Source organism: Rattus norvegicus, chromosome X (assembly GCF_036323735.1).
Source record: "Rattus norvegicus strain BN/NHsdMcwi chromosome X, GRCr8, whole genome shotgun sequence".
Lineage (NCBI taxonomy): Eukaryota > Metazoa > Chordata > Mammalia > Rodentia > Muridae > Rattus > Rattus norvegicus.
This window is the reverse complement of record NC_086039.1, coordinates 132,879,712-132,889,000: the sequence shown is the minus strand read 5'-3', so window position 1 is coordinate 132,889,000 and position 9,289 is coordinate 132,879,712. Positions and strand designations below refer to the sequence as shown.

At 40.3% G+C, this 9,289-nt stretch overlaps 1 pseudogene; it reads right to left on the bottom strand.

Annotated features, from left to right (window-relative positions):
- Positions 1-7,403: 7,403 nt before the first annotated feature.
- Positions 7,404-8,923, bottom strand: Hnrnpa1-ps49 (heterogeneous nuclear ribonucleoprotein A1, pseudogene 49; annotated as a pseudogene).
- Between the last annotated feature and the right edge of the window lie 366 nt (positions 8,924-9,289).

The following is a 9,289-nucleotide window of genomic DNA, read 5'->3' as shown; positions in this document are numbered from 1 at the left end:
TACTAATTCCCAAAGTTAAATAGATCAGATAAGCAATTTAAATAGACCTATAAAACCTAGTGAAATAGAAGCAGTCATTAAAATCCCCCTCCAAAAAAGCCCAGGGTCACATGCTTTTAGTGTAAAATTCTACCAGACTTTCTTTTTTTTTTTCTTTTCTTTTCTTTTTTTCGGAGCTGGGAGCTGGGGACCGAACCCGGGGCCTTGTGCTTGCTAGGCAAGCACTCTACCACTGAGCTAAATCCCCAACCCCCTCTACCAGACTTTCAAAGAAGAGTTAACATCAATACTCCTCAAATTACCCCACAAAATAGACACAGAAGAATCATTCCCCAATTCTTTGTATGGGAACACAGAATCTCTGATATTCAAAACATATAAAGACCCAGAAAAACAAAAGAATGACAGATAACTTTTCTTATTAACATAGGTGCAAAAGCACTCAAATATTAGGAAACTGAATCCAAGAACATATCAAAAAAGATGATGTATGAGGATCAAATAAGCTTTATCAAAAAGTGTATGATCATTTAATAAACAAAACCCAGTAATATAAAACCCACCATATAAACAAACTAAAAGAAAAAAAATAAACCACATAATCATCTCATGTGGGAAAACTCTGCTACTTAAGTTCAAAGCACACCATGACTGGACAGCCTCTGAGGTTGCTTCAAAATTTTCCTTCATTGACCTTGTCAAGGGCTTCTAAAACTCCATACTCACCTCTACCTGAGGAATGTCACATAGCCTTAATTAGTTTATAGGATCAATTCCCTTTCTCCTGACAAAACCTGTTTAGCTAGCACCTGAGATTCCTAAAATGGTTCCCCATGCTAATGAGGTATGCAAGTACCCTAAGTCCCCAGCTAATGACCTGAATGTCCCTGCCCTTAGTCCTCTAGTCCAAAAACCTTATAAACCTTCAATCACTCCAAAGTTGATCTTCCTACTGACAAGCCAACCAGATGTAGCCATTTACCATGCATACTCACAGGGCTGCTGAAACTCCCACCTCAAAATTTCTGTCCCCACTGCCCTCATGAACTGTATCAGCCCATGGCCTGTGAGTGCGGGCAGACTTGCAGTCTCGTTTATGCAAAAAAAGCCATTAACAAACTACAAAACCCCTTCATGATAAAAGTCTTCAAGAGAGTATGCATACAAGGGTCATACTTAAACATAGTAAAAAGCAGTACAGCAAGTCCATAGCCAACATCAAATTAAATCAAGAGAAACACAAAGCAATTCCACTAAAATCAGGGGCAAGGAAGGTTGTCCACTCTCTCCATGTCTATTCAATATGTATTAAATGAAATCATAGAGCAATAAAACAACTAAAGAAGATTAAGGGGATACAAAACAGAAGAAAGCAGTCTAAGTAGCTTTATTTGGAGATGATATGATGGTATACATAAGTGACCATAAAAGTTCTACTAGAAATCTCCTACAGCTCATAAGTACTTTCAGCAAAGTAGCTGGATACAAAAAATGAACACACAAAAATTCTTAACCCTCCTATGTAAAATGACAAATGGACTGAGAAATAAATCATGGAAACAACACCTTTCATAATAGCCTCAAATGACATAAATATCTTGGGGGTAACTCTAACCAAGCAAGTGAAAGTCTGTCAGGAGCCATCTAAGATAGGCTAAATCTAGTAGGGAGCCTTGCTGGAGGTGGTCCACCATTTCTGCATGGTCTGTGATGTGTGATCTCAATGGCAAGGTTCCAAAGAGACTTCATCTCAGGATTGCCTCTTGTAGCTGATGTGCCTTTCTTGTCATTATTAAATTAATATAATAATCCCTGGGCATTAGCCTGCCCTTTTGATCAGGTTTATTGATGCATAAAGATGAACTTTCATGAATTAATGCTGTTTAGATGAATTAATGATTCTATAGAACAATGAAACACTGCTTTGAACTTAATATCAACATCCTTCTGTAACGTCCATTCTATGTAATATTTTCTATGAGGTGATTTTCTAAAGAACTTTTTGTCTAAAAAGGTATAAAAATGCCAGAGAAAATAAATAAAATTGTAGGTTGAATGTTTTGGCTTGGGGAGATCTGCCCCATCCATCCATCCATCCATCATCCAAATGGATATGTCTGCTTCCCTGTATGCACATGTGTAGGTATATGTGTGTTATGAAAGCATGCATGAATACTTGTGGAATGTGTGACACAGGTGGTTGGGCCCAGCAAAAATGGGAATGTGTTAATATGTAAATGAGAATGTGAATGAAATATAAGTGTGTGTGTGTATGAATGTATATGTGTCTGCATATTTACCTGTATAAAACATCTTAATTCTTTTCCTTCCTTCTTCTCTTATTCACAAAGAGTTAACCAGCCTAACCAGAGAGGCTTCTGGCTTCCTGAACAGAGAAGAGAATGATAGCAATATTTTTTTATTTAATTCCCTGCTGCTAGATAACAGGTGTTAATCACCCAAGCCAGTACTTTTTAACCATAGAATAAGCAAGAAAGGTTTTAGGATTTTTAGAAGTTATCAGCAAGCATGCAGTATAGTTATAGAACTAGGAGGCCAGAGACCATCAGTCTTTAAAGCTACCTCTATGTCCAACACTGTGTCCTCTTAAACTATTCCAGGCAGAGCTGGCTGTTGGCAAAAGACTTGTATGATAAAACCTTCAAATCTTTGAAAAAAGAAATTGAAGAAGATATTAGAAGATAGAAACCCTTGGCCATGGATTGTTAGGATTAATATAGTAAAAGTGGTGATCCTACCAAAAAGAGTCTACAGATTCAATGCAATCCTTATCAAAGTTGTAACAATTCTTCACAGATCATGAAAGAACAATTTTTGTCTTCTTATGGAAACACAAAAAGCCCATGTAGTAGTTTGAATATGCTTGGCCCAAGGTAAGTGGCACTATTAGGAGGTGGGGTCTTGTTGGAGTAGGTACAGCTTTGTTGGAAGAAGTCCATCACGGTGGTGTAGGATTTGAGTCCTATGCTCAAGCTCTGCCCAAGGCAGAAGAGCGAACCTCCTCCTGGCTGCCTGTAGAAGACTGAGTCTCTTCAGGTTGCCTTTGGATCAAGATGCAGAGCTCTCAGCTCTTCCAGCACCATGTCTGTCTAGATGCTGCCATGCTTCCCACTATGATGATAATTGACTAAACCTCTAAAACTATGTCAGCCCCAAGTACATTTTGTCCTTTATAAGAGTTGCCTTGGTCATGTTGACCCTTCACAGCAGTGGAAATCCTAAGACAGACCAGGAGAGCTAAAGTTCTCAATAGAAGAAATTCAAATGGCTGAGAAACACTTAAAGAAATGTTCAACATCTTTTAGCCATCAGGGAAATGCAAAGCCCTTTTTGAGAGTCCATCATACGCATGTCAGAATAACAGGTGTAAAACAAGTGACAGCTCATGATAGTGAGGATGTAGAACAAAGAGAACCCTTCTCCATTAGTCATGAAAATGCAAACTTATACAGAAATCAATGTCATTTCCTCCGAAAGATGAAAATCTATATAATACTTCAAGATTCAGCTATACCAGTCTTTGACATTTACCTAAAGGACACTCATCCTACTAAAAGGGTACTTGCTCAACCATGTTCATTGCTGTTCTATTCGTAATAGCCAGAAATCGGAAACAACCTAGATGTCCCTCAACAGAAGAATGGATGATGAAAATGTGGTACATTTACACTATGGAACATTATTCAGATGTATAAAGATAAAAGTCCTCATGAATTCTGCAGTCAAGTGGATGGAATAAAAGAAAAATCTTGAATGAGGTAACCCAGACTCAAAAGGTAAATATAGTATATATTCACTTACATGTGGATATTAGACATTAAATAAATGATAACCAAGCTGCAAACTGTAGATTAAGAGGTTAGGTATAGAGAAAGGGACTGGGGGAATACCTGGATTTCTATGGGAGGGGGAATAGTATTAATTTTATGGGTGAATTGGAGGCTTATTGCAGACAAGAACAGGAGGATCATGTGGGGAGGGGAGGGAAGATGGGGTTGTGAAAGAGAATGTGTGGAGACATCTAGAATTAAGGAACATCTGAGTGGTGTTATAGAAACTTATTCCAGTAGAAAGCTCCTAAAATATATGAAAGTGAATCTAATCAAGTTTTCTAATCCTGGGATATATGGAGTCTCAACTGGCCATCTCTTGTCACCAAAGTTTCCAGTACTGGGACAGGGTTACATACAATTGAATTGTTGGCCAAAGGAGTCCTGTGGAACTAGAGTGCTCTCCACAAACTGAGAGCAAGGTCCTATTGCTGAAGACCACACCCACACAGTTCATTGAACATGAAGAGGTTGGGATGGTACCTATGTAGAAACTTCACCCCATGTGTTGTATTAGTTATTTCACCTCAATCAGGGATTTCTACCCCACCTTTGGTCATTCAATTCCCAGATAAAAACTACAAAACTTCTATTTATAATAATACTCATGCACTACAGCAAGGCAGATATCAACCCTCTAAGCTATTAGAATCTACCTCCCCATCAATAACCCTGAGTTATAAGTTGCAATGTAGAGGTTAGGGGGATGTTGGCCCAGAAACCGGGAAGGGGAATAATAATCGAAATGTAAATAAGAAATAGTCAAGTTAATAAAGATAAAAAAAATAAGTTGCCATGTTCCATCTAGACAGCTCTTCACTCCAACTGACCAGTCTAATGGCTGTGTTTTCATGACTCACCCACCCTATAGCATCTTCTCTTCTCCCCTCTTCTCTCTTCCTCATGGTCTCTCCTCAGATCCCAAGCTGGGGAACTGAAACTCCACCTACCTCTCTTATGCCTAGTTCTAGGTTGTTGACATTTTTAGTCAATCAATAGTTTTAGATTAAGGAGCAAGATCATAGGATTACTTTATTGTTGTACGTGCAGATTTTTTATCTCTGAGGTAACCAGGGCAAGTATTTAGCATTACAATACATAGCATCGGACCAAACCTCAACACCCATGTGCTAATGTCTTTAATATGGGAAGATACTGTGATACCAAAAGAGAAACATAAATACCAATCCAGCCACAAAGTCATTGATATATAATCTGTTCTGTCTACAAAATATGCTAGGGCAATGGTGACACAAAACATGTGGGACTAAACAATATCTTATTTGACATAATGCCAACTCCATGAGATAGAACCCATATCTGGCACTGTTTGGGTGACCAAGAAACAGAGACGAGATAGCCCAGGGACCTGGGGTATTACCAAATACTTTTGATCTTTTAAAGAAAAGTAGCAATAAAATGACTCCTAATGATATTCTGCTATACTTCTAGATCAGTGCCTTTGTCAACCATCATGAAAGAAGCTTCCTTCTCCACCAAATGGAAACAAATACAGAAATCCACAGCCAGACATTAGGCAAAGAGAGAGACCTTGGGACACATATCTCTAAATGGGATGTCTCCATCAAATCCTTCCCCTCTGAATTCAGGGAACCCTGCAGAGGAGGAAGAAGGGTTGCAGGAAGCCTGGGCTATGGAGAATACCAGGAGAACAAGGCTTTCTAAATCAACTGAGCAAAGGTCATTTGAGTTCACAAACTTAAGTAGCAGACACAGGGCCCACATGAGTCTAAACCAGGTCCTCTGTGTGTATATTATAGCTTTCAGTTTATGGGACTTCTGAGTGTGTTAATGAGTGGATCTCTGATTCTTGGGCCTTCTCTTGGTGCTCTTTTCCTTCAGTTGATTTGCTTTCTCCAACTCAGTGTGATAGCTTTTGTTTTATCTTATTTATATTTTATTTTGGAAAAACAAAGAAAAAAGCACAAGAAACACACACAAAATTAGAAAATATAATATAAAATCAAAAGATCATTGAAACAAAAAAGGCCCAAATAAAGCTATCTAAGACAAAAAGTCTACAAAGTACCATTGTCTTCATTTGCTTTTGACCATTTACTGCTGGGAATGGGGCCTACCCTTAAGTATGGTTCATATACCCGTGAGAGTCCTTTGGAGAAAACGTAAGTTTCCCTTTGCAAATGGGTTTCAATTGCAGATAGTTTCTTGGAGGTAGTTGCCTGTGTCTACTTCCTCCTCCCAGCACTGGACCCTATTTAGCTTTGATTTGTGGAGACCCTGCACGTGCTGTCACAGACTCTGTTTTTTCATGTGTGCATCAGTCCAGTTGTGTCTAGAAGACACTGTTACAATCTCTCTACCTCCTCTTCTACAGACCTCCCTGAGCCCTGGAGGGGCAGGACTTGATAAAGGCATTCCACTAAAAACTGAGTACTTCAAAATCTCTCACTCTTTGCATGTTGTTCAGTTGTGGGCCTCTGTATTTGTTCCCATCTACTGTAGGAGGAAGCTTCTCTGATGATGTCTGAGTTAGGCACTGATCTTTAAGAGTGGAAAAATGCCCTTAGGAGACTTTTTTGGCTATATTCCCTTAGCATAACAAGGGTATATTTTTTTCCTAGTCCCATGGTCTATCTAGCTTCAGGTTCTTGGCCACCATAGCAGCATCCAGCACAGGTTCTGTCTCACGGAGTGGACCTTAAATCCTATAAGAGAGTGGTTGGTTCTTCACCCAACGCTTGTGCTCCTATTTCACCAGCATATCATGTAGGCAGGTCACCTGTAGATCACAGGGTTTGTAGGTAGGCTGGTGTTTTCTTTTCTCTACTGGTAACACACAGAGTACCTTCCAATACCATGAACACTAGTGAGGAGCGGTAAAGCTCTAGTGTGGCACCAGCTCAACTTCTCTATGTATAATTAGATATGTAAGTGTTGTCTTCAGCAATAGGGTCTTATCAAGATGAGTTTGTAGAGAGCAATCAATAGCTTTGGCAATAGCCTGAGAAGTCTGGGGTTCAACTAGACGTAACCCGTTCCTGGCACTGGAGGTTTCACTTGGTGGTGAAAGTTGTCGATTTGTGGCATTGTCCCCCGATTTAAGTGGTGGCTTCATTTAGACTTTTTTTTCACATATGTGTGCTTTAGGATGCTTTTATAATTGTAGGTTTCCGTATGAACCTTCAAATGTCCTTTATTGTTAGCTGTCCCTCCCCATATTCTTTCTCTTAACTCTCTTGTCCATACCTTTCTGTCAGTTGATGTCTACATGCAGGTGAGGGCTGGCTCAAGTTAAGGAGAGGCCTGTAATTGGAAAGTAAAAAAGTAAGGCGGGAGCCAAGTTTTTGTAAGGTGGGAGAGGAGAAAGGGAGAACCAAGATGAAGGCAGAGAAAATTGACCCAGATCCATGTGGCATTAAATGGCCACAAGTACTTATGAATATTTAAGGGATGGATTTTTTTAAGTTAAAAAAATCCTTAATTTTTTATTCCTGGTACTACTACCACAATTTACAGGGCAATATACCTGATGTAATGAAAAGAAAAAGAAAAAGACAGAGCTACAACAGATAGAAGACCCCGGGAATATAATCTAGTTGACACTACGTTGCATTAGTCAATGGCTGCACTCTTTGCAAACTGTGGCTGTGAGCGTTCTGAACAAGAGGGGCTTCCTGTTTAAGCCACAGTGACTACTCTGACTGTGGATCCTCGTTCCTTCTGTTAATTTTTACAGTTCCTCTAATGCATGTGGGACAACTGTCTGTCTCAAAGTACCCTGCAGCTTTCCTGACAACTCTTCGCTCTCTCTCCTGCTAAGTACTGTAGCCGTTTGTTTTATTTTAAAACCTTCTGCTACCATAGCCACCACTTCCACCTCCAGATCCATAGCCACCTCCATAGCGACTGCCTGAGCTTCTTCCACCAAAACTGTCCCCCTTCATGGGTCCATGATTTGATTATTGCTGTCCACTATAATTTCCAAAGTCATTATAGTTCCCACCACCACCATAATTACCTCCACCAAAATTTCCTCCTTCATTGTAACCATTATATCCTCCTCCACCACCACCATATCCACCACCTTGGTTTACATATCCCAGTCCACCACTTCCATATCCTCCTCTACTACTGTAACCAGGACCACCACCATAGTTGCCACCTCCAAATCCATTATATCCACCATCACCTCCAAATCCATTATATCCACCATCACCTCCAAATCCATTATATCCACCATCACCTCCAAATCCATTATATCCACCATCACCACCTTCATAACTGCCTCTGTTGCCACCACCTCCACCACCATAGCCTCCTCTTCCACTAAAGTTTCCTCCATGACCAGAGTTTCCTCCGCCACCTTCAAAGTTTCCTCCACGTCCCATTAAGTTGCCAGATCCACCTCCACGACCTCTCTGTGATCCAGCAGACTGCATCCCTTGTTTAGAAAGGACCTTTTTCATTTCACAATTATGCCCATTAATAGTGTGATATTTCTGAACAGCAATTTTATCAACTGTGTCAAGATCATCAAAAGTTACAAAAGCAAATCCTCTCTTTTTCCCACTCTGCCTGTCTTCCATAACGTCTATAGTTCCAATCTTGCCATACTTTTCAAAGTAGTCTTTCAGATTATATTCCTCCCTATCCTCTCTAACACCACCAACAAAAATTTTCTTCACCGTTAAATGGGTCCCAGGCTTTACAGAATCCTCTCTAGAAACAGCTCTTTGGTCCCACCACACGTCCATCAACCTTGTGTGGCCGAGCACACATTGCAGCATCCACCTCTTCAACACAAGAGTAGGTCACAAAACCAAAGCCTCAGGAACGTTTTGTCTGAGGATCTCTCGGGTTGGGGATTTAGCTCAGTGGTAGAGCGCTGCGCAAGGCCCTGGGTTCGGTCCCCAGCTCCGAAAAAAAGAAGAAGAAGAAGAAAAAAAGAGGATCTCTCATTACCACACAGTCTGTAAGTGTGTCCATTTCTCAGAATGTTCTCTTAAGCTATCATCTGTGGTTTCAAAGCTCAGATAACCAATAAACAGCTTCGTCAGGTGCTCTGATTCCTTTGGATCGTGGCCCTCCATTTTGAAACTGGACTGGCCTCTTCCAACTCGAGGTCAATATGAAGGGATGGGTTTTTATAGGTCAATTTATCTTATTTAGGTGGGTAGTTTATATCATTACCAGTTGGCTCTGAGTTTATCGTGTGGACAATTTGTGGAATGTAATTTTACTGAGATAAATTTCTTAGATTAATCTGATTGTTAAATTACAAACATTTGGAGTTTTGCTTTTAACCGGTTGTTGGGAGTTGATACTTTAACCATTAGGGGGCAGATGCTGGGAATATATACAGAGCAGAGTCTGTGGCAGAGCTGCGATAGGGCAGCCGCACCGCTGGGACCAGAGCAAATCACAGAGCTTCAGTGGACCAGCCGCTGCTAGGACCT